Raw genomic sequence first — 25136 nt, 5'->3', positions numbered from 1 at the left:
CCAGGTACTTGTGACAATAAAGTGTCTGTCACCAGCAAAAACATAATGGTGTCAGTGCTGGGGTAAATCAGCACAGCTGCCCAGCAGCCAGGGCTCTCTCACCAAACATCAGCAGGGTCTGCTCCACCTTAGCAATCACCAGTGCCAGGAAGAGGGGAGATGGGAGCTCAGTGAAGGCCATTCCCCAGTTAGGAGAGCACCAACGTGTGGTCCCTAGCCAGGGATCTGGATGTGCTGGGCAAAGAGAGAGAGGGGTGATAAATGGAGAGAATATTGCCAGAATAGTGATGTAAATTAATCACCTTGAGTAAAGGCAAAGAAATGGGAATCCAGTCTTGCTAAAGGTGAATTAAACCTTCCTGATCCCTCTGAACCCCTGAAAGAGTTAACAAAATAGTAGGAAAAGGAGAACAGAGATTCTAATTTATGGAGAGGTTCAAAGGGCTTTTGATAAAGCCCTTCAGTAGAGTCTCTGAAGGAAATTTTATAATCATGGGGTTGGGAGATAAAGTGCTGTCATAGATTAAAAACTTGTTGAGACAGAAAACAGAGGAGAAGGAAATAAATGGCAAATGACCAGCATGGAAATAATTTAGGAGAGGTGTCCCCAGGATGAATTTGGAAAGTGGTTAACTGTAGTATGACTTTATGACTAATAGCAATTAGACCTGGTAGAATAATAAACAGAAGCATGGTAACAGCGTGGATCCTGTACCCGTGTGCTGCAGAGAGGCTGATCTAGAACAGCTCATTGCTCTTTTTCTGGTTAATTCAGGGGAAAAAAAAAATACAGCACGAAACAACACCGGAGACACATTGTTATTCCCATTCCTTCTCCCTAAAATAAACCCAGAAACATTTCAACGACACCTCTCCGTCCCCACACTCCCTCCACAGGCAGAGGTTTCCAGAGCGCTCTGACAAAGAATCCCTGGCAGCAGCAAAGCGGAGGAGCAGGATTTTTCTGGCGTTCTATTGCAATAAAGTTTTCAGTGGTTCCCTCCCCCTCACTTCTCCCTCCCTTCACCCCCTGCCTTCCCTGAGCTTGCTCGGGCTGTGACCCACGGGCTGGGAAACACCCACGGGACAAAGGAAGCTTCGTGCTTTGCTGGCAACTAAGAACTTGTAGTGAAGTCGAGCCTAGGTGAGAATTGCAAGGACCAGGGGGATCCAGGAGGATCATACAGAGGGTGGGATACCTGGAAATGCAGCTGAGCAGCAGCTGGGTATCAGCCTAAGCTGGAACTCTGAAGTGAGTGGCCTGAGTTGGAAAGGGAGGAGAGAGAAGTGATCCTGTCACTCAGAACCTGCTCCAGCAGCCCGGGGAGCCCCCAGCCCCCAGCCTGGGCAAGGAGTGAGGGGGGATTTCCTCGGCACTGAGGGGTTCTCCTGGGGGCTGTGAGGAGATGCTGTGTCCTGGTAAGGGTCACGTGTGACACAGGCACAAACACAAGGATTGCTTCCCAAAACAGCTGTAGGAGAGATGATGGGAAATGCCACTTCCTTTTCCCACTTCCCAAACGCAGGAGAACAACAACTACCTGGGACGTTTTCCACTCATTGCCCCTCACATCAGCAGCTCTGCTCTGAGCCAGGCTTGGAAAAGACCCTTCCCACCGAGTCCAGCCCCTTGTTGTCCACAGGAAAAAAAATAAAAGGGCAGTGTGGAGATGAACCAGATTGCACCGTACATTTCAACCAGCCTTTAATCAAGTCATGCCAGGATAATTGGGAAACAAACGAAAATGGATACATTTGAGGCATGCTGAGAGCAGGGAAAGGCTGGGTGCAGCTGCTGCATGGCCATGGAGGGATGCTCACAGTGGGTCTGTGGGCTCTTCCCAAGAGGGAAGAGCAAGGCAGCTCTGCCCTGGGGTAGAGAGGAGAAGGTGCTTGGCATTTCAAAAGCACCGGAGTTTTTCCGGAAGGGAAGGGTTGCAGGAATATTGATTGCACAAGATGGCTGGGTGCCTGCCTTGCCTTTGTGACTCTTCCTCTCTTTTTTCCCTCCCCAGTGTGCCCACAATGGCTGCCCTTTTATGACAGAATGATTTCAGTGAGCCTAAACACAATGTGCCTTACAGCTGTAATTCTGGGACTCCTCGAGCATGAATCATATGATGCACAGAGCTGATAGTGCGGGCAGAGGCATTTGCTTCGTTTCCAGACAGAGGGATGGAGTCAGGCTCCATCCGGCTCAACCAGTGCTTCCACTGCTCCTGCACCTTTTTCCAAACACCACAAGGCAGGGCCAGGTACCTGTGCAAGCCCTATTTGCTGGAAACCACCTTCCCGAGCCGCTGTGCGACTCAGGAGTCAAAGCTCAAGGCATTCCAGCCCCTGGTGTCTTGCAAAATCTCATGACCTTGTGGAGGCAAGGCCACAAAATTCACTTGTTTGACTTCATTCTCAGACTTTCATTGAGTTTGACTTGGGGAAAGAAAAAAAAGCCAAGAAAACATCCAATAACAAAACACAAAGCAGCAGAAATAAAAATAAAAGCAAATGGAGCAGGGTTTGCAGGGACGGAAATCTCACTGCCCTTCCCTCCTGCCCAGAGCTTTGGCTGTTGGGGGCCTTTTTTTTGAAATATCCGCACATTATTTTACTCCTTTCTAAGCCAATCATCCACAAATCCATCTATCTGCACCTCCTGGAGAAGAAGCAGTACAGAAAACCTTGGGATGAAGATTTGAGAGGCAGGGAAGGGTCCAAGAGCACACACAGGTGCCTTCCTCCAAGCAGCACCGAGCATTTCTCCAAGCCCAACACACACAGGCAGCGTTCCACTGACTTCAGAAAAACCACGCTCCCTCAGGACTGGATTCGTTTTCTTTAAGCAAGTGCTCATAACGATTTTTTCACTCTCTGGTGGAAGCCAGCACTGTCCCCACCATCCTCCTGTTACACAACGCATCCCCAGCCCTTCACTTACGTTTTATTTACGTAGCCTCACTCAAGAGGTCACTGACGCAAAAAAATACCCCATTTTCACTATTTGTAGGTCATAAGACTTCACAGGTATGAGTGTCCTTTTATAGCACGGAGGCAAACAGCTAAGAACATATTTTGATTGCCCTTTAAAACTTGCAATAAAGGTGTTAAAAGGAAAGAGTGTTTTTACGTGCCATGTCAAGCTCTAATCTACTCCATATCTCACACGCACGCTCTTCCAGCACTGAGCAGTTGTTTCAAGTCTGTCTCCGGTGTTGTTTTTATTTTTTTTTCCCTAAGTAGTGCTTGTATAACCAGTGAAGGAAAGGCAGAAAAGCTTATCTGCATGGGCTTTTTAAAGTAGCAATTCCATGTTGCTGTTCTCCTGCCCCAAGGAGTCATGTGTGACACTGCTATTGCCTTCCCGTGGGACGTGATAAGAAAGTTTGGGCTCCAGTTACCAGCAGGAGCACTGGTGACAGCGAACCTTTCGTGTCCTGCTAGTGAGGAGCTGAGTTCATCCTTGAACCCACAGCTCCGATGCTCTGCTCTCTCCTGACGTGCCATCCAAAATCAGAGCAGGAGCTGGGGACATGGCTCGAGCTGTGGGGTCTCCTGGTGTGTGGGTCCTGCAAAGTGCCCAGCCCTGTCTCCAGCCCCATCTGCAACACCAGAGGAGAATTAGGGGGCCTACAACTGGAATCAGAGGAGACCAAGAGCTAAGCAAGGGAAACACTTAGGAGTTAAGCCTGGGCTTTGTCTCCCTTTCACTCAGAGCTCCAGCGAGAGCAGGGTGAGGAAACAGAATCCTTTATTTCCCCTCTGGCTGTTTGTCATGAAGCTGGGGGAGGAGGGCACATAAATGCCATCAAACCATCCCTTAATCCCCCTCCCATCACAGAGAGAGCTGTCAGGGGTGCCTGTCTTCCCAAACTTGCTGGAGCCCGCGTGTGACACCTCCAAGCCACGGTTATCATTAGCTGAGATTCCCAAATGACTCCCGGGGCTGTCGCATCTCCTCATCCTGAGCATCCCCTGTGCTCCTTGCCCCGCAGCCCCGGCCAGTGCTGCCTCTGCTCCCTCACTCGTCCGGCTTAGGAGCCACAAGGCAAACACGGTTCAACAGCTGATCGGCTTAAAAACAAACAATCGGCAACTCCCCTAAAACAGGAGAGTCCAAACAAATAATTATCACCTCCCCCTTGACTGTGGCCAGGGGCCGCAGAGCTGGCTGCTCTCTCTGCTCCTGTGTGGTCTCTCCCTTATAGACAGGCCAATAAGTGACTGAAACTTAACGAGTTACTGCTCGTTAGCTGGGGCTCATGAACTGCTCCCTCCGGAGAGCTGCCACAAGCTCTTTGTGTCGGGAATGGCTCAGGACAGCGTTTTCCAGCCTCAGAGTCTGAGGCTGCTCTCTGAGAGGTTTGCAAAGGTAACTGGAAAACAAACCACTTGTCACCAGGGTTCAACTACTAACTCAGGGATCCACAGCCAGTGGGGGAAAAACCTGTTAAAGGGCGGGCAGAGGGAGGAATGGCTGGGCTGAGGGCATGCCCAGAGCAGGGATTCAGCCGGGGAGCACAGCCGAGAGCTGGTAACTCAAGATTTAATTACGTGCAACTACCTGTCCGTGCTGTTATTGCCCAGGTGTGAGCAGCGAGACTGCAGCAGCCACCTTCCTCTACAGCAAGCACAGAGGGGAAGTAAATGAATAAGCCAGCAATTAATACACCCATTCCAGAGGAAAGTTTCTACAATGCTGGAGCCCCTGAAGACAGAGGGTTTGTTGCTCTGCAGAAAAACTCAGCCCCAGCTATTCTGAATCTCCCTCTTTCAGAGCGCTGCAAGCCGTGATGCTTTCAAAGCATTTTTTGAAGCACAGCAAATATCTTTTTAAGAAGGAAAGGACCAGGGAAAAAAAAAAAAGTGGGGTGAAAAGGGAAGGAGGAGGCAGTGCTCTGGGTGACTTCCCAGCTGGGATAAGGTAGGAGCAGCCCCACGGACAGTTAGTGAGGAGCACTGACAGGCTGTGGCTTGTTGGCGTGGCCCTGCCCTGTGTCAGCAGAGCCATAACCAGGTAATTATACTTCTCTTTCTCTCTCTGGACATTTTGCACAGAGGCAAAGCTTGAGGCACAAACCTAAAGCAAATTGCATGATGGCATCTGTGTGCTAATAAGGTGCCTCTGTGTTTGAGAGCGTGAGAAATCAGCCGGCTGCGCTCTAAAAGCAGGAGGATGGAGGGATGACAAACGTCATCCCAAGGGGATGTGGGTGTCCCTGTGAAGGAAAACTTCCATCTGGGTTAACCCATCCTCTCTCCACGTCTGGAGGGTGAATTCAGGGCTGAAACCTCCCAACACCAGGTCCTGGGGGTCTCAGACATAAATCCAGGACTCTGGCTTGGCAATACCAACTTTGGCACTGCTGCTTCAGCCAGGCTCCTGCTCAGGGGGGATTTACCTTTACAGGCTCCCTCTCCAACAGCAAAGCTTTTGGAAAAAAAAAAATAATAACCTAGGAACATTTGAAATCTTTGGGCTGATGACTTTTTCGCATAGCCTAACTTGGTCGGGATCTCTCATCTTCTGTAAAATGCTACAGTTTTATCTCAGGGTGAAAACTTCATATGAAATCCAAATGTACTTTATGATTCCTTTCTGTTGCCAGCTCTTTTATTTTTAATAACTCCTAAGATCAATGAAGCAATGCTATTTTAGGCAAATGTTTTGTACAATCTGTCCAGATGTTCAAATACCAATACAGAAGTACTCCAAGAAGAGAAGGTCCTCTCTTCTGTCCTTACAAGAAATATGTTTGCTATCACAATATTAACAGACAACCCTCCCCTGATGATCAGCAGAAGTAAGCATCAATTTTTATTTGTATTTTTGCAAATCTTTCTCCATGCCATTTATCTAATGAACTCACCCCAAACAGCATCTCCAACTGGTGCTGCACTATCATTTATACTGCTGAGCTAATAATTTAATTTTCATTGGGGAGCAGGGGGGAGGAAGATGGAAGGAAAGAGATGATTTTACTAAATTGCTTCACTTTGGATAATGCTCATCCTCTGGCAATTTCTGATTTATAGCTACAGTTGGCATTTCCAGTTTCTTAGAAATTAATTCCTGTACTTTAAAGGAAGAAAAATACCTTGACTGAGCCCAGGACTGAGGGGTTTTTGATGGGACTTGGCCAGGGCTGGGCAGGGCAGAGCCCCAGGCATGGGAGCAGTTTCTACTCCTCCATCCCTGCTCGGGAAGGGCCGGGAATGCCCTGTGGGGATCCCCAGGAAGTGGTGGAAGGTCCCAGCACTGGCACAGGGAGCGCTCAGCAGCTCCTCTGGAGCTGTGGAGAGGTCATGCCCTGAACTTCCCCAAAACCCAGGTTGTCCAAGCTGACCCCACTTCCCAGACCCCTAAGACAGGGTGCTGGGAGCTGGCTGCCCCCTCCCTCCCTCCCTGGGGTCTCTCCCCACCAGGTCCTGCACTGCTGCTGGCCTGCTGCACACTCTGGAGGGGAGAAGAGAAGAGAGAAAAACCCAACCAAGGTGCCATTAAAGTTAATTGTTTTTATTGCTGGTTTAACAATGTCTTGTAAATCTTTTTATGACCCAGCCCAGGAACACCAGTGAGGCCTAAACTAGAGCTGGAGCAGGATGAGTAAGGGAGCAGGGACAGGGGAATCACAGAATCATAGAATTGTTAAGGCTGGAAAAGCCCTCTAAGACCATCAAGTCCAACCATTAAGTCAGCACTGCCAGGTTCACCACTAAACCGTGTCCCCACATGCCACATCCACACGTTTTCTCAACACTTCCAGGGATAGCAATTCCACCCCTTCCCCAGGCAGCCTGATCCAATACTTGAACATCCTTTCAGTGAAGAAATTTTTCCTATTATCCAATCTAAACCTCTCCTGGCACAACTTAAGAAGGCGTCCTCTTGTCCTATTATAGAAGAGCAGCTCTTGCTCTGGTCTCCAGCCCTGAAAGCTCCATGTGAGGTGGGAAGTTCGGGGCCATGATGCCCAGAAGGAGCCCTTGGCAGCACAGAAGAGGGTGGGATAAGCCCTAAAATATCCCCCCAGCCCTTCCCTGCCCAGCTGAGTCCTGATCACCCCTTGTCCCCTGCAGAAGGCTCAGCTGAGTCCATCAAAATTTGTTCTGTCAGAAGCACTGCAGGATCCCACGCGTGTCCCTCCTGCCAGGGACACTGGGGAGGAGCAGGGGCACCTCACCGAGGTCCTTGCAGGGCACAGGAAAACCCCTTTGATCTTGCAGTACTTGCAAGGAGAAAGCTAATCCCATGTTGTGATGTAAGTACCAGATGCTTCTTGGAAGAATTATACTGGGGCACAAGGGTTAATGCTCCAGCTTTTCTTTAAAGTGTCCTGTGGATTATTCCCCCATTAAAAGGATTGTTCCCCAAACGGCTGGAGTGTCAGCCTGGCTGTTATTGTTGTTGTTGATACCTGGGGCAGGAGAAAGGACGTGGGGGGAACAGGGTGTTGGGATTTATTTGCTGCCTCAGCAACCTTTTGCCCCCTCTTTGCCCGACCCCTCTTCTCCCATACGAGCTCACCGAGGGTGGGTTGGCCACTGCTGGAGCTGCTCCCCCAGGAGGGGAGGGAGAGAGGCTGGGAAAAGGGTGCTGAGAGGGTATGAAAATATTTTTTTCGAGGTCTAAGGCATCGGGCATCCACCTCCACCTGGGGATGAGTAACGAGACACACACACACAGAGGGGTGAAAAGGGCTCAGCCCCCTGTGGAAAGCTGCGCCCTGCCCCAAACCCCACATCATACCTGCCCAGCGCAGGGACACAGAAGGAATGAAGGGAAAAAGAGCAGGGAATAATTTTTCTCTTTTGCTCCCAAAGCTGCAGGTTCCCCCACACGCCCCGCGGGGAGCCACCCGTGGGGACAGCTCTGTACCTGCAGAGGTGTCCCCCTGCCCGAGCCGCTGCCTCATTTCCTTCCTTACGCCTCATTTTTTGTTGTTTTCTACCGGTTTTGAGTCCCAGCCCAACTCGCATCCACCTCCCCATCGCCCGCAGCCCTTCGAGCCGAGCATCCTCGGAGGGGCCGGAGCCGGAGCCGAGCGAGCGGGGAGGGCTCCGGGCTCCGGTCCCCGGGCACTGCCAGCCGGGCACCTCCTCCTCAACCCGCCTTGTTGCCAAAGAGAAAAGGTCTCGGATTTACAAGGCTGCAAATGTTTTAAACCTGGACGGCGCCGGGCTCGGCCGGGGGGTGGGAAACAGCATTTCCCAAAAGCAGAGAAAAATCAGCGGCTTTGCAGAGGGACAAACACATCATCCTTCCCCAAAACCACTGCCAAGGGGCCGCGGGGCTCCACGCCGGCACCTCTCCGTTATGGGGATCAGCAGAAGAACCGCTGTGTCTGGATCAAGGAGCATCCCCACCTTTATTTCCGTAAACGAAATCGTCCCCTGCGAGGGGGGCCAGGAGCGCTCCTCCCGCCCGGGGCCGCCCGGGGCTCGTGTCTCCCATGGGGGGCTCTGCCTTCCGCGGCCCCCTCTGCTCCTTCCCTCGGGATTTCCTCCCGCTCCGCTCCGTCCCTCTCCCACACAGGGGTTCGGTGCCCCTTGGAACGCGGCTCCTTTACAGAGGGCTTGAGCCCCACTTCCCCGCACCGGGGCTGCGTGTCCCGGCCTCCCGGAGCCCTGAACCCTCGGCCGGGCAGCGCCGGGACTGTCCCCCGGCCACGGCAGGGACAGCGGCCGCGGGATGCTCCGGGACGGGCCCGGGAGATGCTCCCGGAACGCCGGGAATGGCCGGTGCCGGGAGAGGCTCTGCAGGGAGCTGCCCCAAGCCCGCCGAGGGGAGCACCCCTGGCCCTTGCCCGTCCCTCGGTTTTGCTTCCAGAACCTTTCCCATGTCCGTGAGAGTGAGCAGCGCCCAGGGCGAGCACAGCCCCGCCGTGTGCGCTCCTCTGCGGGGCGATCCGCTCGGTGCATCGAGCCCTGCAGAGAGCTGCACCCCTCGAGTGCCAGCTCCCCCAGGGATCTGCCAGCTCCCCCCGGGCTCTGCCAGCTCCCCATGGGCTCTGCCAGCTCCCCCCTGCTCTGCCAGCTCCCCCTGGGCTCTGCCAGCTCCCCCAGCTCTGCCAGCTCCCCCCGGCTCTGCCAGCTCCCCCCGGGCTCTGCCAGCTCCCCCCTGCTCTGCCAGCTCCCCCCCGGCTCTGCCAGCTCCCCCCGGGCTCTGCCAGCTCCTCCTGGGCTCTGCCAGCTCCCCAGCTCTGCCAGCTCCCCCCTGCTCTGCCAGCTCCCCCTGGGCTCTGCCAGCTCCCCCCGGGCTCTGCCAGCTCCCCCTGGGCTCTGCCAGCTCCCCCCCGGCTCTGCCAGCTCCCCCCGGGCTCTGCCAGCTCCTCCTGGGCTCTGCCAGCTCCCCCCGGGCTCTGCCAGCTCCCCCTGGGCTCTGCCAGCTCCCCAGCTCTGCCAGCTCCCCCCTGCTCTGCCAGCTCCCCCTGCTCTGCCAGCTCCCCCTGGGCTCTGCCAGCTCCCCCCTGCTCTGCCAGCTCCCCCTGGGCTCTGCCAGCTCCCCCCTGCTCTGCCAGCTCCCCCTGGGCTCTGCCAGCTCCCCCCGGGCTCTGCCAGCTCCCCCTGGGCTCTGCCAGCTCCCCCCGGCTCTGCCAGCTCCCCCTGGGCTCTGCCAGCTCCCCCCGGGCTCTGCCAGCTCCCCCCGGCTCTGCCAGCTCCCCCCTGCTCTGCCAGCTCCCCCCTGCTCTGCCATGGTCCCCCGCTCTCTCCTCCGCACACCTTCATCCCTCTCCTTCAGGCTTCCCCCGCTGTGCTCTCCCTGTTTTTTTCGGGGAGCTCGGGGGGTTTAACTCTGTAAAAACATCATCAGGGGAATGGGGAGACGGGACAGAACCGCTGGAAAACGGGGGGGATATCAAGGCCCAAGAAAAAAGGGGAGAACCCCTCATACATCCCGGCAGAGACCTTCAAAGCAAGCGGTTCCTCCTCGACTTGAGCACATAAAGGACATTTTTTTCCACATTAAGTGTCGGGAAGGCAAAACCAGGGTCCATAACTGGGAAATTATAAAAGGAAGTAAATCCATCAAAGCAAATGCAATTGGGAATACAATTAAGCAGAGGGCTGGAAGGACACAAAAGGAGGGAGGATGGCGAGAGCTCTGCCGCTGAGTGACGATACGCAGGCTGTGCAGGGAAAAACATCCCGGCAAATGCCATTTTCCAGGAGGCTCTGGGCAAGGAATAAAATCAATAGGAAGCCAGGGCGGCTTCCGAGAGGGGGAATAAGGGTTCTACAGCACCCTCACCCCAAGACTTGGGGGTTTGTTTGGGGTTTATTTTTGAAGAAAAGATGTGAATCTTAACACAAAATCACTTTTTTTTTTGTTTTTTTTTTTGGTGGGAGGGGTGATGCAGTTGGCATCGGGGCAGTAGGGCAGCGCTGGGGACACGGGGGACAATCCCCGCATCCAGCTCAGCCCCACCGCCGCCGCTCAAACTCTGCGGAAACGCTGCGGAGAGACGAAAGTGTCACCCTGGCAGCCCAAAATTCAGCGTTTTCACCCCAAAATTCAGCGTTTTCACCCCAATCCCCCCCGGGCGAGATGTTACGGAAAAGCGGCGGCTTTGCCCCCATCCCTTCTCCCCGCTGGTGTGCGAATTGTCGAGAATTTCGGCTGGAAAGGAAGCGGGGATGAATTAAAACTACCCAAACTCTTAAGGCAACGCTTACATCCTCACTTTTCCTTTCTTTATTCCCCCCCGCCCCCGAGGCGAGGGACAGGAAGGGCTGGATGGACGCTACTGAGAAAAGAGAGAAGGTTTTATGCACTGTCATTAAAAATACGCCAACCCAAACCCGAATTTTCTTTTGTTTGTAACATAAACTATAGCCCAGCTCTGGAAACTTAAGGAAGCCGCTTCTATTCCTCTGTGCACCTATTTATGCAGCCTCTAATTAACACATATACAAGCGCGGAGCCTTCCATGACATTTATTGTTCGGATCTTTCTGAAAAACAATAGATCTCCCGTCAGAATTTCCTATTCCTTGTGCTTCAAATCATCAGCGTTTCCACTGGGGGGGAAAAAATGTGTCAGGATAATCAGCGATTTTCAGCAGCAGTGATTTTTTTTTTTTTCGATTGGGGGTTAAAAAAAAGGAGGAAAACGAGCAAAGGTAGTAAAATCACGCAATTATATTACGAGAATTTTTGCACAAATGAACTTAATGAGTAAAAGAAGATGTGTAGTTAAAGGCTTTGCCCCCTCACTGAACCAGATTAACAGTGTTTGTTGCTTTTCTAACTATACAAAACTGCAGTAATGAAAAATAATCTTGACATCATTTAACTTCCTTAAGGTATCTTCCCCCCGCAGACGCTTTCAGAGCTATTAAAGAGATAAGACGGGGTTGTATTGAGCTGTTACAACGCTCGCTTTAATCAGAATTAGGCTGGATCGCTTAATATCATAATTAGGAGAGTTCCTATTAAAAAAAAAAAAAAAAAAAAAAGAAAGGAAAGAAAAAATTCCTTAGTTCTCAGCGTCAGCAAACTCCAGCATTCCCTGCACCAGGAGCTGGAGACCGACACCGAAAATTCGTGGACACAAAGGCTTTGAAACCCCTTTAACAGGGACACGCTGGGGACTTCGGGGCTCTGGTCTCCACCCTCCGCCCGTCCCACGGGGAGGTGACACCGGGTCCGAGCCACTGTCCCCCTCCCGCAGGAGCCAGGGGGTGAAGCGACAGCGATTTTAGCTCCTTGTAGGAAATAGATGTGATTTTAGCTCCTTGTAGGAAATAGATGTGATTTTAGCTCCTTGTAGGAAATAGATGTGATTTTAGTTCCTTGTAGGAAATAGATGTGATTTTAGCTCCTTGTAGGAAATAGATGTGATTTTAGCTCCTTGTAGGAAATAGATGTGATTTTAGCTCCTTGTAGGAAAGAGATGTGATTTTAGCTCCTTGTAGGAAATAGATGTGATTTTAGCTCCTTGTAGGAAACAGATGTGCCACACGGCCGCTGTCACAGGGTCGGGCACGGAGCGGGAGCAGCGCCACCAGCGCGTCCCTCCGGAGGGCACCGGGGCTGCCGAGGGGCAATCGCTGCCTCAGTTTCCCTGCTGGCATCCCACGGCTCTGTCTGGGCAAGATTTCCCCAGAGCCCCGGTGTTTGTGGAGCTGTGAGAGGAGCGGGACTGCGGAGCGTGTGCTGAGCAGGGAGAGGGAATGAAGCGGCTGCCGGGATCCCCCGCACCCCCGGACACCTCCCTGGGCTAAAAAACAATCCTTCCACCCTCAAACTGGTGGCACAAGGCTTGCGGGGGGAGAGGAGAGCAGCAGCGAAAACCCCTTTGTGGAAAAGAAAGGAAAAGCCACAAACAAACAAACAATAACAAAATTAACAACAACAACGAAGAAATAAAAAGGAGACAAGAAAAAGGAAAGGATTAAAGAAAATGAGACAAAACAAAAAAGAAAAAGAAAGAAGGAATTAAAAACATAAAAGAGAAGAAAAAAAGAAGGAAAAGGAAAAAAAAGATAGGAGGGAAAAAAAAAAGAAAAAAAGACAACAAAACAAAAACCAAAACCCAACCCCCAGTCCTTTGAAACACCCATGTCACACCAGCCAACCCTCCCACTGCTTTCTGTCATCCAGGAGGAGAAGCCCAAGGAAATTAAAGGCGAGATCCCAAATCCCCCCATCCCAGTGAGCCCCCAGGCTTGGCAGGCTGAGAGGGAGGAAAAGCTGCGAGCCCAGGGTGGGCAGGGGGTGTGGAGCACAGGGACCGGGCTGCTCCCCCAGCTCTGCCCCCTCCCGCTCCCTCTTCTCCAAGGAAAGTCACAGGGTAACCACGGCTGGCTGTAACCTAAGATCTGAGGGTGGCTGCAGATTATTTTTACATTAAGGGCTGCCTGAAGATGCAAACGTGCCTTTCTTTGGATGAGTTCTACACGCCGGGGTTTGAGCGAGGCATGTGTGGCCATCTCCTGCTGAGTGTCCTGAGCTGCCACTCGTGCACACACCCCACACACACACAACACCCCCACAAAACACCCCCACAAAACACACCCACAAAACACACCCACAAAACACACACACAAAACACACACACAAATACACCCCCACAAAACACCCCCACAAAACACCCCCACAAAACACCCCCACAAAACACACACACAAAACACACACACAAATACACCCCCACACAACACCCCCACAAAACACACACACAAAACACACACACACAACACCCCCACAAAACACACACACAAAACACACACACAAATACACCCCCACACAACACCCCCACAAAACACACACACAAAACACACACACAAAACACACACACAAATATACCCCCACAAAACACACACACACAACACCCCCACAAAACACCCCCACAAAACACACACACAAAACACACACACAAAACACACACACAAAACACCCCCACAAAACACCCCCACAAAACACCCCCACAAAACACTCCCACAAAACACACACACAAAACACACACACAAAACACCCCCACAAAACACCCCCACAAAACACTCCCACAAAACACACACACAAAACACCCCCACAAAACACACACACAACCCCCAGCACTTGTGCACTAGGACAGAGCACCCAAGGTATAAAAAGAAATTTAAGCTTCTGCTCTGAAACCGATCTCCCTTCCCCTGGATCACACTTTTGATCTAATTTGTTTCTCTGTCCAAATGACTTGGCTCAGCCTTCCCCCTGAAAATTCGGTGTACAGTTGACATCAATCATGTCTCAGTCTAGGGAGGGATAAGGATAGAATATCAGAGAGGTGACCATGCATGCCACATGATTCAAATCATCTCAGCATTGATTAATTGGGTTCAATCTGAGTTTCAGAATCATAACAACTGTTGTTCCCCTTCACATAACATCAACAGGGCCTTTAAAGCAGAGTATCCTTTTACTCCAAGGCATGTGATGCATTAAGACCATCATCTTCTATTAAACCTTAAAGGCTGGATGAATTGTAGACAAACTCAATTAGCTCAAGATGGCTCTGCAATGATTAGACATTGTTGCCCCTTCCCCTTCATCAGGGATTTTTCTACCCCCTCTAATTTTTAATACAGAGGGCAAAGTGTGTTCACATATGGAAGATGAGTGCATTCCTTGGGCTTGTCCTGTCTCTGTTCTGGCTGTGCAGGTACCCCTGAAAAGAAGGGAAATCCTCCCTAAAACTTGTAAAGGAAATATCTCATAAAAGCAGGACCCATTTTCCCACTTGGGATTTAAGAAGAACCATTTGGATGATACCTGGTGGCTGGGACATGAAGTTGTTACCGAGGAGCAGATGGGAAGTGTGTTCTGAGCTGGCCAGAAGAGCTCAGGAGAAAGGAGATCCAGGCAGGACTCAAGGCCCTTATAAATGAAGTTATCCCTGCCCCTACACCCAGGGAGAGGCTGTGCTTGGGTTTGAGAGCTGCTCATCAATTAACTACAGTGCAAACAGGACAGAAACAGTGCCTGGGTGGACAGGGGCTGAGCAGGGTTTGAGATGGAGACGACTTCTGCAATTCAGGTTTCCATATGGTAAGAAAGATGAGCCCTATTTGTGTGTGTTTGATTCTTATCTCCCAGCTGGGATCACTCATCCGGGTTGTAACTGAAATAATAATGATTAAAGAAAAGCATGCCTGCCTTGTAATGTTGCAAGTATGGGCCTCCACATCACATATATTCAGCCCCGATTGAGGGATGACCTATCACAAACTCAGCCTTGAGCAATCAGAGGAATATCATCTCTAATTACTGTTTTGCAAGCTGAAACCCTATTAAGCACTTCCCTGTTGTGCCTATTATGACTGGTTCTACACTTAAAACAAAAGCATCCTTTTTTTTTAATCGTTCCACTTTGCGTGGGAGCGAGAGGGCTCTGATTCAGCTCAGGGGTTGCTTTCTTTGTTTGTTTTTTTTTCTATTTACTTATGAAGAAAAGCTTGGAGGCTCTGACTGCAGGGACTGAGATGACTGTTGCATGAATGCTCCTTGTAGCAGGGACATTAAGTTGATTTAAGAACTCTGCTTAAATCAATCCCCTAATTTAAGGCACGAGTGTTTTCAAGGAGAGAACTTCCACAGCCAGACTTTTAGGAAAGTTTTGAAACAACTTGACTCAAAAGGTTGATCTGTACAAACTGCCTTGCTACAAGCTTGCCACCAATGAAAATGAATGTCTAATTTTCCATATAAATAAACATATCCTGGAACAAAACACATGCAACAGGAGATCCTGACGAGGCAGAGCACTGGGGACCACATCACCCTTCAGAGCTTGTACCAGACAGGCACACCACTGACCCAAGGACATCATCACCCTGAGCTGTACAGATGCTTTTTGGCTCTGATTTTACTGATAGAAACAGGGAACTGGGGAATAAAACAACCCCCAAAGAAATAATGTTAAGTTCACTACTGAAACCGCTGGTGGGAGACGGCAGCAGAGGCTCCAGAGGGACATCCAAGGGATGCTCAGCTCTGGGACCAGGATTCTGGAATGGGGAGCTGTCACTGTGTTCACATAAATTAATCAAAGTAATTAATTAAGCAAATTACTGTGCTGGCTTCAGCTAGGATTCCCAGCTGGTTTGGTCAAGTAACACAAGCTGGTGTTCCAACACTCATCAGGCCCTCAGGTGTTTTACTCTTCAGCCACTAAAGCAGAACCAGAGTTTTGCTGTCTCTGCCTTTCACATCCAAAAAAAAAGGACAATTCCACTTGTTTCTTCCCCAGAAGATCATCCCAGGGATGAGCCACAGGGGGCAAACACTCCACAGATACCAGAAGCCATCTGAAAACAGTGGAATAAATAGATGGGTACACAAAGATGGACAAGTGCTGAGCTTTTTTTGGGCAGGCAATAAGCTCAGCCAGAGCAGATGCAGCTGGGTCTCCATCACTGAATTTGTACCAGACCTGTCAGACATCCCAAGGGGGAAACCCAGCAGAGATCCCCTCCTGGCCTCAGCCTGTGGCTCCTCCTGATGTGAGCATTGCTGGAGTATGGAAAAGATCAGGAAAAAAGGAACTACTGCTAAAAACATCCAGCCCCCAGCTGTTTCTATAGATCACCCAGACTAGCAGATACTTTTGTGTTCGCTTTCTTGCTAGACAGACCCAGTGTTGCATCCCCTTGTGTCCCGAGGGGGTTGAGAAAAGAAACAGCTTAATCTGAGATCAGCTTGGATAGAGTGGCTGCTGATTCCCATTTTCCATGTGCACTGACAGAGACAGGGCTGGGGCACAGCCTTACAGACATGCCAGGGACACCAAACTGTCCCTCACCTGCAGGAGAGGCTCCACACAGGATTATATCCCCAATCCAGCCCTGGCACTGCCTCACCTGCCAAACTTAACAAATCTGTGATGATCACAGAGCAGCAGCTGCCCGTTCCTATGGAATGAAGTGCCTGGAGAATGATCTGCTCTCCCACATAACAGGCAAGCATCTCCCTCAGCCCTTTGTGCTCCCAGGGATGGAGGTCTCAGGTGGGTAAATCCTAATCCCGAGCCTTGCTGTGCTAAAAAAACAAACCCTGCTATTTATTTTTTTTCTCTCCCAAAAATTTACTTATAGAGGAGAAACTTCCCAAGTTCTGACACCACATGAAGGTTTCTTCATCTCCCTGTAATGCAAAGCATCCATCTGTGTGGAGAGGATTCCATGAGGGTTATTTTCCCTCACTTCTTTTTCCTCCTTTCCCATCAGCTGCCTCATCAGGGAAAGGGGAGCTGGATCCATCCCTGAGAGCAGCACTGTCATCTCCTGACGTGTGCTGGGCAGGGAGCACAGAGGCACCTGAGCTTCTCATTTTGGGAGAATTCCTGGAGCTGAGCCCCACATTTCCCCAGGAATGATCCCCACTGGCTGTCATCTCTGCAACCTGGGAGTGCCCCCCAGCAGGAATGGGATAAATCCTCCCAGCAGACTCCTCCAAAGCAGCTGAAAGCCAGGAAACAGAGAAGGAATGCACTGAACCAGACCTGCATTTGAACTTTTAAGTCTCCCTTTCACTGAACGTAACTTTTCACTTTGAATCTGACTGATCCAGTAGCAACAAGATAGGAAGGGAGAGCACAGGTGTAAGGATGCATCCATCCCTCTGGACTTTCTGGGGTGCTGCCCCAACTTTCCTCTGCACCTCAATTCAATGAGCATTCACCAAGTGAGCTATTCCAGGAATGTGCAAGGAACAGTCCCCAGAAGAGGAGGCTGAGAAGGGGGAGCTCACAGAGAAATGCAGCATTTCCCCAGCTCTCTAAAGCAGATATTTTTCCCTGCCTTCCAGCCACCTTCCCCTACGTGACCTGAGAAGTTTCCCTAACAAAAATATAGATGTAACCTTATCTAAAGTAAGTGCAGCAAATGTACTACGAACAATGCGTAATTAATAACAGAAAAATAATGTTTCCCCTGTTATTAAATCAAGGTCTCCCCTGACCTCTCACCCTCATATAAGTGCCTTTAGTTTTATGACAGCAATGGACAAAGTTATTTTGTGTCCATATGTGCAGGCACATCCCAGCTGGCAAGGAGCTCACCTAACTATTGCTGGAGTTAGTTCAGGGATTTTCCTTCTTTGCCTTTTTATTTTATTTTTTTGGTAGGTTTTGTTGTTGTTGTTGTTTTGTTTGGGTTTTTTTTTTTTTACTTTTAGGATTAAAAAATAATTGCCTCCAGTAGTTTAATTGCTGTTTGGCTGGGGAATGAACTCAATCAGTGCATGAAACTAACCTGGTCCCAGTGAGGAAAGCTGCAGCCCCACAGTCTCAGGGTAACAATTTCTATTTACACGCTTTGGGCGTGCATTGCTTTTGGGCTCCCTGATGCACTTCCAGGCTCAGATGGATGCTTGAGGAATGCATCAATATTTTCATATATCTGCAGCATGCAAAGAGAAAACAAAGAGCAGGCAAATTCCCGGGAAGGGCTCAGCATTTTTTTGGCTGTCTTGCAGTAAAACCTTCCCTGCTTACAAGGCAGCGTTTCTTCCCTGGCTGCTTTTTCACTTTAATACCTGCAGAGGCTCAGCCCCCAGCCTGACAAAAACCTGTGTGTGCATTGGCAAAATTAACGAGTTTGGGCCTGAAAGCCTATCAAGACATTAAAGAATTAATAAACAGGAGGCAGGCTGGTTTTGTCGGCTGCCCCCTTCCCAACACAGCAGCTGTGGGTAACGCTATCTCACTGCAGAGGTCAGCTCTGATCTATGGGCTTCCCTCCTGATTCATTGCGTTTGGTGCACGGCTCTTGCAGGAGTCAGCTCAGCAGAACCCCCGGGTTAATGGAAGCCACACCAGCTCCTAATCCAGTAGCTTTGAATCCTCCTGTTTGTGTTGGATGGGCCCTGAGTGAAAGCCCCGTCTGCCGGGCTCTGGGGAGCTCCTGGTCAGCACCAGAGAAGGGATGTGAATCCCAGGTCTCTCATTTCCCACCAGCTCCTTGCCCTTCTGAGCACCCTGGGACCTGCTGCTCCCTAAGCACCGTGGCACAGAGAGAGGGAAGGGACACAACTGTGTCCCTGTCACCACAAAACCATTTCGATGCAATTCCTTCTGTTTCTGAGCTTATTTCATTGTCTAATTCAAGGCTCAGCCCAGAGCTGTGCCTCTCCCCCAGACAGTTTTTTTTCTTTGCCATGTGTCAGTGCACATGGAAAATGGGAATCTGAAGTGCTAAAAGATGTGGAAATACTGGATTTCTTCAACAATTCCAGTTCTAAGGAAGTGGAAACCCCTTTGCTTCAAACACACAGATGTGAGCCAGCCCCTGAATTCAGCATTTATCCATTCAGCCTCTCTGGTCTGAAGGGAGAAATCTGTGCAGAGAGAGATGTGTCTTTTGAACGAGCAGCACACACGAGTGCTGTGATGGAAACACTCCTGTAAAAGCAGGCATTCCCTCCACATTCCTCCCTCACAACATCCTGCCACCCCTTTGCCAGCTCTACCTGGGCCCTGAGGTTTGGAGAGCAGGAGGGCACAGGATGCTCCCTGCACCTTCCAGATCCATCACTCATTCTGGTTTAATCATTCCAGCTGAATCCTGCCACGTTCCTTGGACACATCAAGCTAGAAATACCCTGCCCTGCATTTCCCTGGTGCCCTCCCTTCCCTCATAACACAAACTGAGGGTCTATCCCTTTCTGGAGAGTCCAGCAAAGACTCTCCCAGCCCTCAAACTTGCTCCTGGGACAGGGGACATTCCTCTTTTGACTGGCACCTCGTTTGAAGAAGAGTTTTTCCCAAAAGGTAAAGATGCAAGGAGTGAGGGGCCTGAAGTTTTCCTTGCTTGCCCTGCATTCCCAGGAGAACTGAGTTATTTCAGAAGAGAGGGGAGCCTCCAAACCCAGGCAACACTGGCAGCAGCCCAGCAGAGTGCTGCTGCCTACCAGAAGCAAACTGGTTTTGTACTGGTCAGGATAATATTCCAGCTGGGGAGGTTAAAATGGGATTAGGGAGTCAGGACATCTCCCTCCAAACAGAGTAATGGAGGTGATGGGAAGAATTAATCCCATCATCTTCCCCACTGCTCTGTGTTTAAATCCCTCTTCACCTGGCTGTGGGATGCACCCACACATGCTTCCCTTCCCACCTGCACATAGATTTTATTTTATACATAGATATTTATATAAAATACATCTATTATCTTTGCAAATAATACATTTCTCTAAATATATTTACTGCTTTCTTATCTCCTCGGTGCCCACACAGCACACGGACATGAGTGGCTGCAGCTGTGCTGGAAAAGGCACTTTCTGTCTTCAAAGTCATCACCAGGTCCCATAAATCTTAAAAATATTTCATGGATCACCAAAACAACCCCCCTACACACACAGTGAGCTGCTTTCCAAGCGCACAAATACTTTCAAGCTCAACAAAATGTTTTGTTTCAGTCAGGGCAAGTTCTTTTATCTGGGTTTGGAGCCTCTGTTCAATTATTTCTCTATGGATTCTCCCCTGAAATGAGTTCAAAAATTAAATAAAAAGTGTTTGTTCAATCTGAAAACATCCAAATAATACATTTTGCAAGGAAACTCCCTATTCCTGTTGTTTTGTTGTTTTTTGGTTGTTTTTTTTTTGAGGGGGAAGGAGGTGTTGTTTGTTTTTATTACATAATTTTTTCCATCAGCACATTTTATGAGGGAGAAACTATTAAACATCATTTTCTGATTAAAAACCCAATTCTGCTTCATTTCTTCTCTCTGCAGAGCTCAGTCCCGGAGACTGAGCATCCCTCCACCACTCCTAAAAACCCCTCACTGAAAACTATGCACAAACCCAGCCAACATCAGTTTAGAAATAAATCTGCTCTGTTTACTGATAAATATTTATTCAGACATTTACCAAGGAAACATGAAAGGCAAACCCAACATCTGTATTTCTAGTATTGCTTGCTGGGTAATATCACTGGGGAACAGGGAGAAGAGGGCAGTTTTGTGATTACCCCTGAATTTCCTTGTAAAAATCAGCTTTCCCCCCTTCAAATCGAAGGGGAAATTCTGATTTCCTCTGGAGGCCATGGCATTTCTGTTGGCTGAGTGTTGCAGTCCTGTTCAGCTGCTCTGCAAAACATTCAGTTCTGGCTCAGAAGGAGCTAAATAATGAATTCCCATTCCCATGGGAAAAGCCAGTGTGGGGGTGATGGGGCCACCTCCTCCACCACATCCACATGGGACTTGCAGAAGTTTCTATTTACAAAAAATGTCCTTTTCTTCCCTTGACTTTAGGTGAGCTTCTTATTTCTGATTTATGTCCCTCGTGAGAGCTGAGGGTTGGTCTGTGAGATGCTGTGCTGCACTTCTTCCTTTGCTGGTGTTCCAGCAAAAATAATGGAGCTAAGCAGAACTTTGCTGTGGCTCTTTCTATCCGATGGAGCCGTGGTTTCATGTGGATGGAGGGAATCAGCCACAGCAGCAGGGCTTCAAAAGTATAATGATACAACTAAGAAAAGCATAAAAGGACAAAATGCTCATGAACCCACTGCAGAAATGCTCCTGAGCAAGGAAGTTTGACAATTGTAAACTTTAAGCCTGTATTTATCCCTACACTTAGATTTAACTTTGCTTTCCCTGAAGTAGTAAATAGCTCCTGGTCTGAATTCAGCCTCTGGTCTGAAGGCTCAGAGCTGAAGCCCGACAATTCCCAACAGTCTGAATGGGCAGAAAATGAAGGATTTTAGCTTGGGCACTTCATTTCCAAACACCAAACTAGAATTTTGTCTTGACTATAAATTGGCATTTGTCTTTCTGTACAACATACCATAAAGCAGATTAATAGACCTAGAAGAAAGAAAGCCACCACTCACCAAAATAACAGGAATAAGCAAGTATCCCAGTAAAAAATTTTTGCAGGAAAGGGGGTTTTGTTTGTTTTTCTGTAACCAGCTCTGAAATTCTGCAAAGTCCAAGGAACGGCCCTGAACAAGGGTGTGAACAATTGCCTTGGCCTTTCTTCAGGACTTTGGGAGATACAGGAAAAGAGAAAAGCAAGATAAATGATGAGTTGGCACCTGAAAACCTGCTCAGCTGTCGGCACAGAGGAATGTAAACGTGTTTTGCTTACTTTCACCATCGATTTCAGGAAGGCTGCTCAGAAAATGGCTCCCCAGCCTGAACTCAAATGCAGTTCCAATAATAGACAGAGCAGACAGATGCTTAATCATCCTCAAACCATGCTCTGCTATGCCATCTCCAAAGCTCTTGGCCCACAGGAGGTCACAGTTAAGCTCCTGTTTAGCTGAAGAGCTGTGACAGGGCTCGAAGAGAGCTGTCCCAGAGCTGGGCAGAGCCAGGCCCTCGGAGTGCCCAGCTCTGGGGCTGGGGTTGACAGGCAGCTGGGAAACCTTCCCTGGAAGGAGAGCTGTTAAATTACAAACACCTCACGTGTCTTGGGAACCACTTCTCCTATTTCTTGACTGATTTTTGAGCCTTACTTTTGCAGCCTTGAGCTACACCAGCTCTACACTGTGTCCCTGCCTCCAGCACAACATCCTTTCGCTCCAAGGTGAAAATGAGGGGACATCTTCTGGGGAAGCAAGGGATCCTCAGTGACCCTTTCATTCTCCTGATAAGGTTTACAGCCTGATGCTCATCATCAACCTCCTGATTCCTGCTGGAGTTGAAAGAAGAGCTTGGTGGGGTCTGAAAGCCCCTCCCTCCAAGGGAACACGAATCCCCAGCCTCCAAGAAATGGTTGTAAGACATCCATGGCAATGCTCAGCTCCACTCCCATAAGCAAAGCTTTAATTTCTCCATTTGTCTGCCAGTGCCACAGCATGTAGGTGAATAAATAAAAACATTTGGGATGCTTCTCTTTTGGTCCAAACCAAAGTGATCATCAGAGCTGGACAACCAGAGGCTCAAATCAAGCTACTGCCTCATTAATTGCAGGTGAGTACAATAAAGCAAATGTTTTGTTTAAACCTCTGTGAAAGATGTTTAAATGGACAGGTTTTACCTTTTCTTTGTCCTAGGATGGGAATGCTCCCCTGGCTGGTTAATGCAGAGCAGCTGAGCCCTGGTAACTTGATCACGGGCCTGAACCTGGTTCAGAGACTGTCATACAACAAATAAAATACTGCAATAAGTCTTGTGTGCAGGGAAGGGCTGCAGCCAAAGGGCTCTCACCCTGCCCTGGCACCCAGCTCTGGGGAGGACAGATTTCCTTGATGCTCTTTTTGGGGAGGAGGAGAAGGAGGATTTTTCTGACTTCTGAATTACACTAGCACAGGCAAAGAGACCTGACCCTGTCACTGGCCACCCCCAGCTCTGCAGGAGTGCAGGGTTCACCATCACTCAGCATCAGCCAAGCCAGAGCTGAGCAGCTCAACCATCGCTTTTCCCTTCAGTCCCCAACCAGACTAACTGAGTTCTGTATTTTCAGCAGGAAAAATCTGTTCCAGCATCCAGAACAGTGCCAAGCATTTCAAAAAGGTGAAAAATATGTGCAAAAAAACCACTCATAAATACCTCTGCTCGACTCAGGGCAAGCCAAGCAGACAGAAGCATGACATTCATATAGCAAAATATTCCAGGAAACAATTAATGCAGGACCCAGATCAAGAAAAATACGTTCCCTAAGTCAAAGAAGTGGGAAGACCAGAAGGCAGGCAGCTCTCCTCCCTGGTGGCACTTGTCCACTGTGCTGTCACAAGTCCTGGGCCACCCTGAGCTCACCTGAAATGGTGCCAGGGGCTAGCAGGGACCATCAGACACTGGGAAAAGCCAGGAGCCGTGGCCAAGCCGGCTCTCTCTTTTTCAGCTGTGCAATAACTCGGGGAAAGGGTGTCAAAAATAACGACCTGGCTGGGGCTGGAGGAGGAAGGTTCAAAAGTTCAGCTTGGGAGTGGAGAGCCAGGGTTTCTGCAGGGAGAGTGGCCACGACTGAAGGGAAGGCCAGGGGGAAAATCCTCTTTTGCAGGAAGTGCTGTTGGGGTTGCTGGCAGAAAGGGCTGTCCAGGTGTTACTGAGCTTAATCCACAGGGCCAGGGTTTGGGAGTGAGGATACAACCTGGCTCCTAGCTCAAGACTGGGAGCTCTGTCTTGGTAGGGAGCGAAGGAAAAGGTGAGGTTTTTGCTGGGCTGCTCCAGGCAGCTTTTGCAGTAGCACTAGTGGTGCAAAGGGATTTTGGGATGCAGAAAGCAGCCCCTGCCCTGCAGCACCACCAACACAAAGGACAAGAACAGTGCTGCTTCTGGGAGGGGCAGATTAAACCACCAGGATAATGTCCCAACCTCCCTGATGGCAAAGCCAGCACTCAGTGTGGGACAGACCCCTCACCTGCCATTGGAGAAGGGACCCAGACAAGCTCATCCTACTACAAAGAGAGGCACTCCATTAATCTGTGAAGCCAAGTGCAGCCTTAAATCCACCTTCTTGGCACGGGGGATTTCCCCACCCTGGATAATGCACAGGCCATGCAGAGCAGGCAGATGCCATCACCTCCGCTGCCTGTGATCACCCCACCACAACATTCAAGTGCAGCCCCAGGTGCTGCCATGGAAACAACTCCAGCCCCAAAAGCTCTTCCAGTGTCTGTGAGGTTTGGGAATTTGTGGGGCCCCTGTTCCTGGAGGAACAGAAACACCAGCATCTCCTGTACAAATGCTCAGTGCCATCCTAATCCCAGGTGAGTGTCGGGCAGATTTCCCCCATGCCATAGGTTTGCATTTCTGGATGCTGTGCATCTGCAGCACTCTCACCACCCTCAGCCCTTCCACCTAGAGAGGCAATTTCAAATGTGTGGCAGAAGGCACAGAAAGTGCACAGAAAAGCTTGGAATTCCCCCAGCAGGGATGAGAAGTGCACACCACCAAGTCAGGCAATCCAGCCCTAATTACTGTTGCCCTCTCCTTTTCTCCCTTCATTAATATTTGAGATTTCTGCAGATTTATTCATTGAGATTTTGCTTTCCAGGAGAAGCTCTTACAGGATTAGGTGGCCTCACCACTAATTCCAAGTAATTTTCCTCCCTCTTGGAAAGAGGACCTCCTAGTGCACCCTGGGTTCCTCCCTTTCCGTGGACATACCAAGCAGGGACAACGTTTGTAGGGGAAATGGAAAACCAAGCATCATTGGTAAGATTTAGAGGAAACGAGGGTTTCACCTCTTTGGAACAAGTTGAAACCAACCCCTGTTGGCCTCTACCCCTCCACAGGCTTCTCCACCACGCAGCCATGGGAGGCAAGCACAGACTGAGCAAAGGCTGCTCTCGCGAGCGCTCCCGTCGAACCCAGCGCCTTCCCTGCGGTGTGAGCGCTCGGCAGAGAGCAATTCCAGGCCCAACAAGATGTTACATGCAATGAGGACGAGGTGTTTGATGAATCACTTTCAGAAAAGGGGATTTTTTGTTAATAATAGCAAGAATTAACATCCCGCTGCAACACCTACAAGACAAACAAATGGAGCAAAGTATCCGTGAGTTCGGCACGCTACCTGCCTCCTGTGAAATGCTACCTGGGAGGTGAGAACCCCTCTCATTTAGAGCCTTGCTAAGTTTCTGGCTGTAATTAATTAGCAGGTGTCTTTAAGTAACATCATCTCCCAAAGTTAATATGGCTGATGTTTTATTTACGGTCCGTCCCGAAGAGTTGTGGTTAAAGTCAACAAAAGGCAAACATGGAAATGTGAATGTTTTGCTCAT

At 49.7% G+C, this 25136-nt stretch overlaps 1 long non-coding RNA gene across 1 annotated transcript; it reads left to right on the top strand.

Annotated features, from left to right (window-relative positions):
- Positions 1 to 24048: 24048 nt before the first annotated feature.
- On the top strand, positions 24049 to 25136 carry LOC111936787 (uncharacterized). Its single transcript, XR_002868330.2, has 3 exons — positions 24049 to 24122; positions 24410 to 24570; positions 24651 to 25136. It is a non-coding gene; the product is annotated as an uncharacterized LOC111936787 (long non-coding RNA).

Source organism: Cyanistes caeruleus, chromosome 18, assembly GCF_971803275.1.
Source record: "Cyanistes caeruleus chromosome 18, bCyaCae1.hap1.1, whole genome shotgun sequence".
In the NCBI taxonomy this organism is placed as follows: Eukaryota; Metazoa; Chordata; class Aves; order Passeriformes; family Paridae; genus Cyanistes; species Cyanistes caeruleus.
This window is presented reverse-complemented; position numbering and strand designations above follow the sequence as displayed.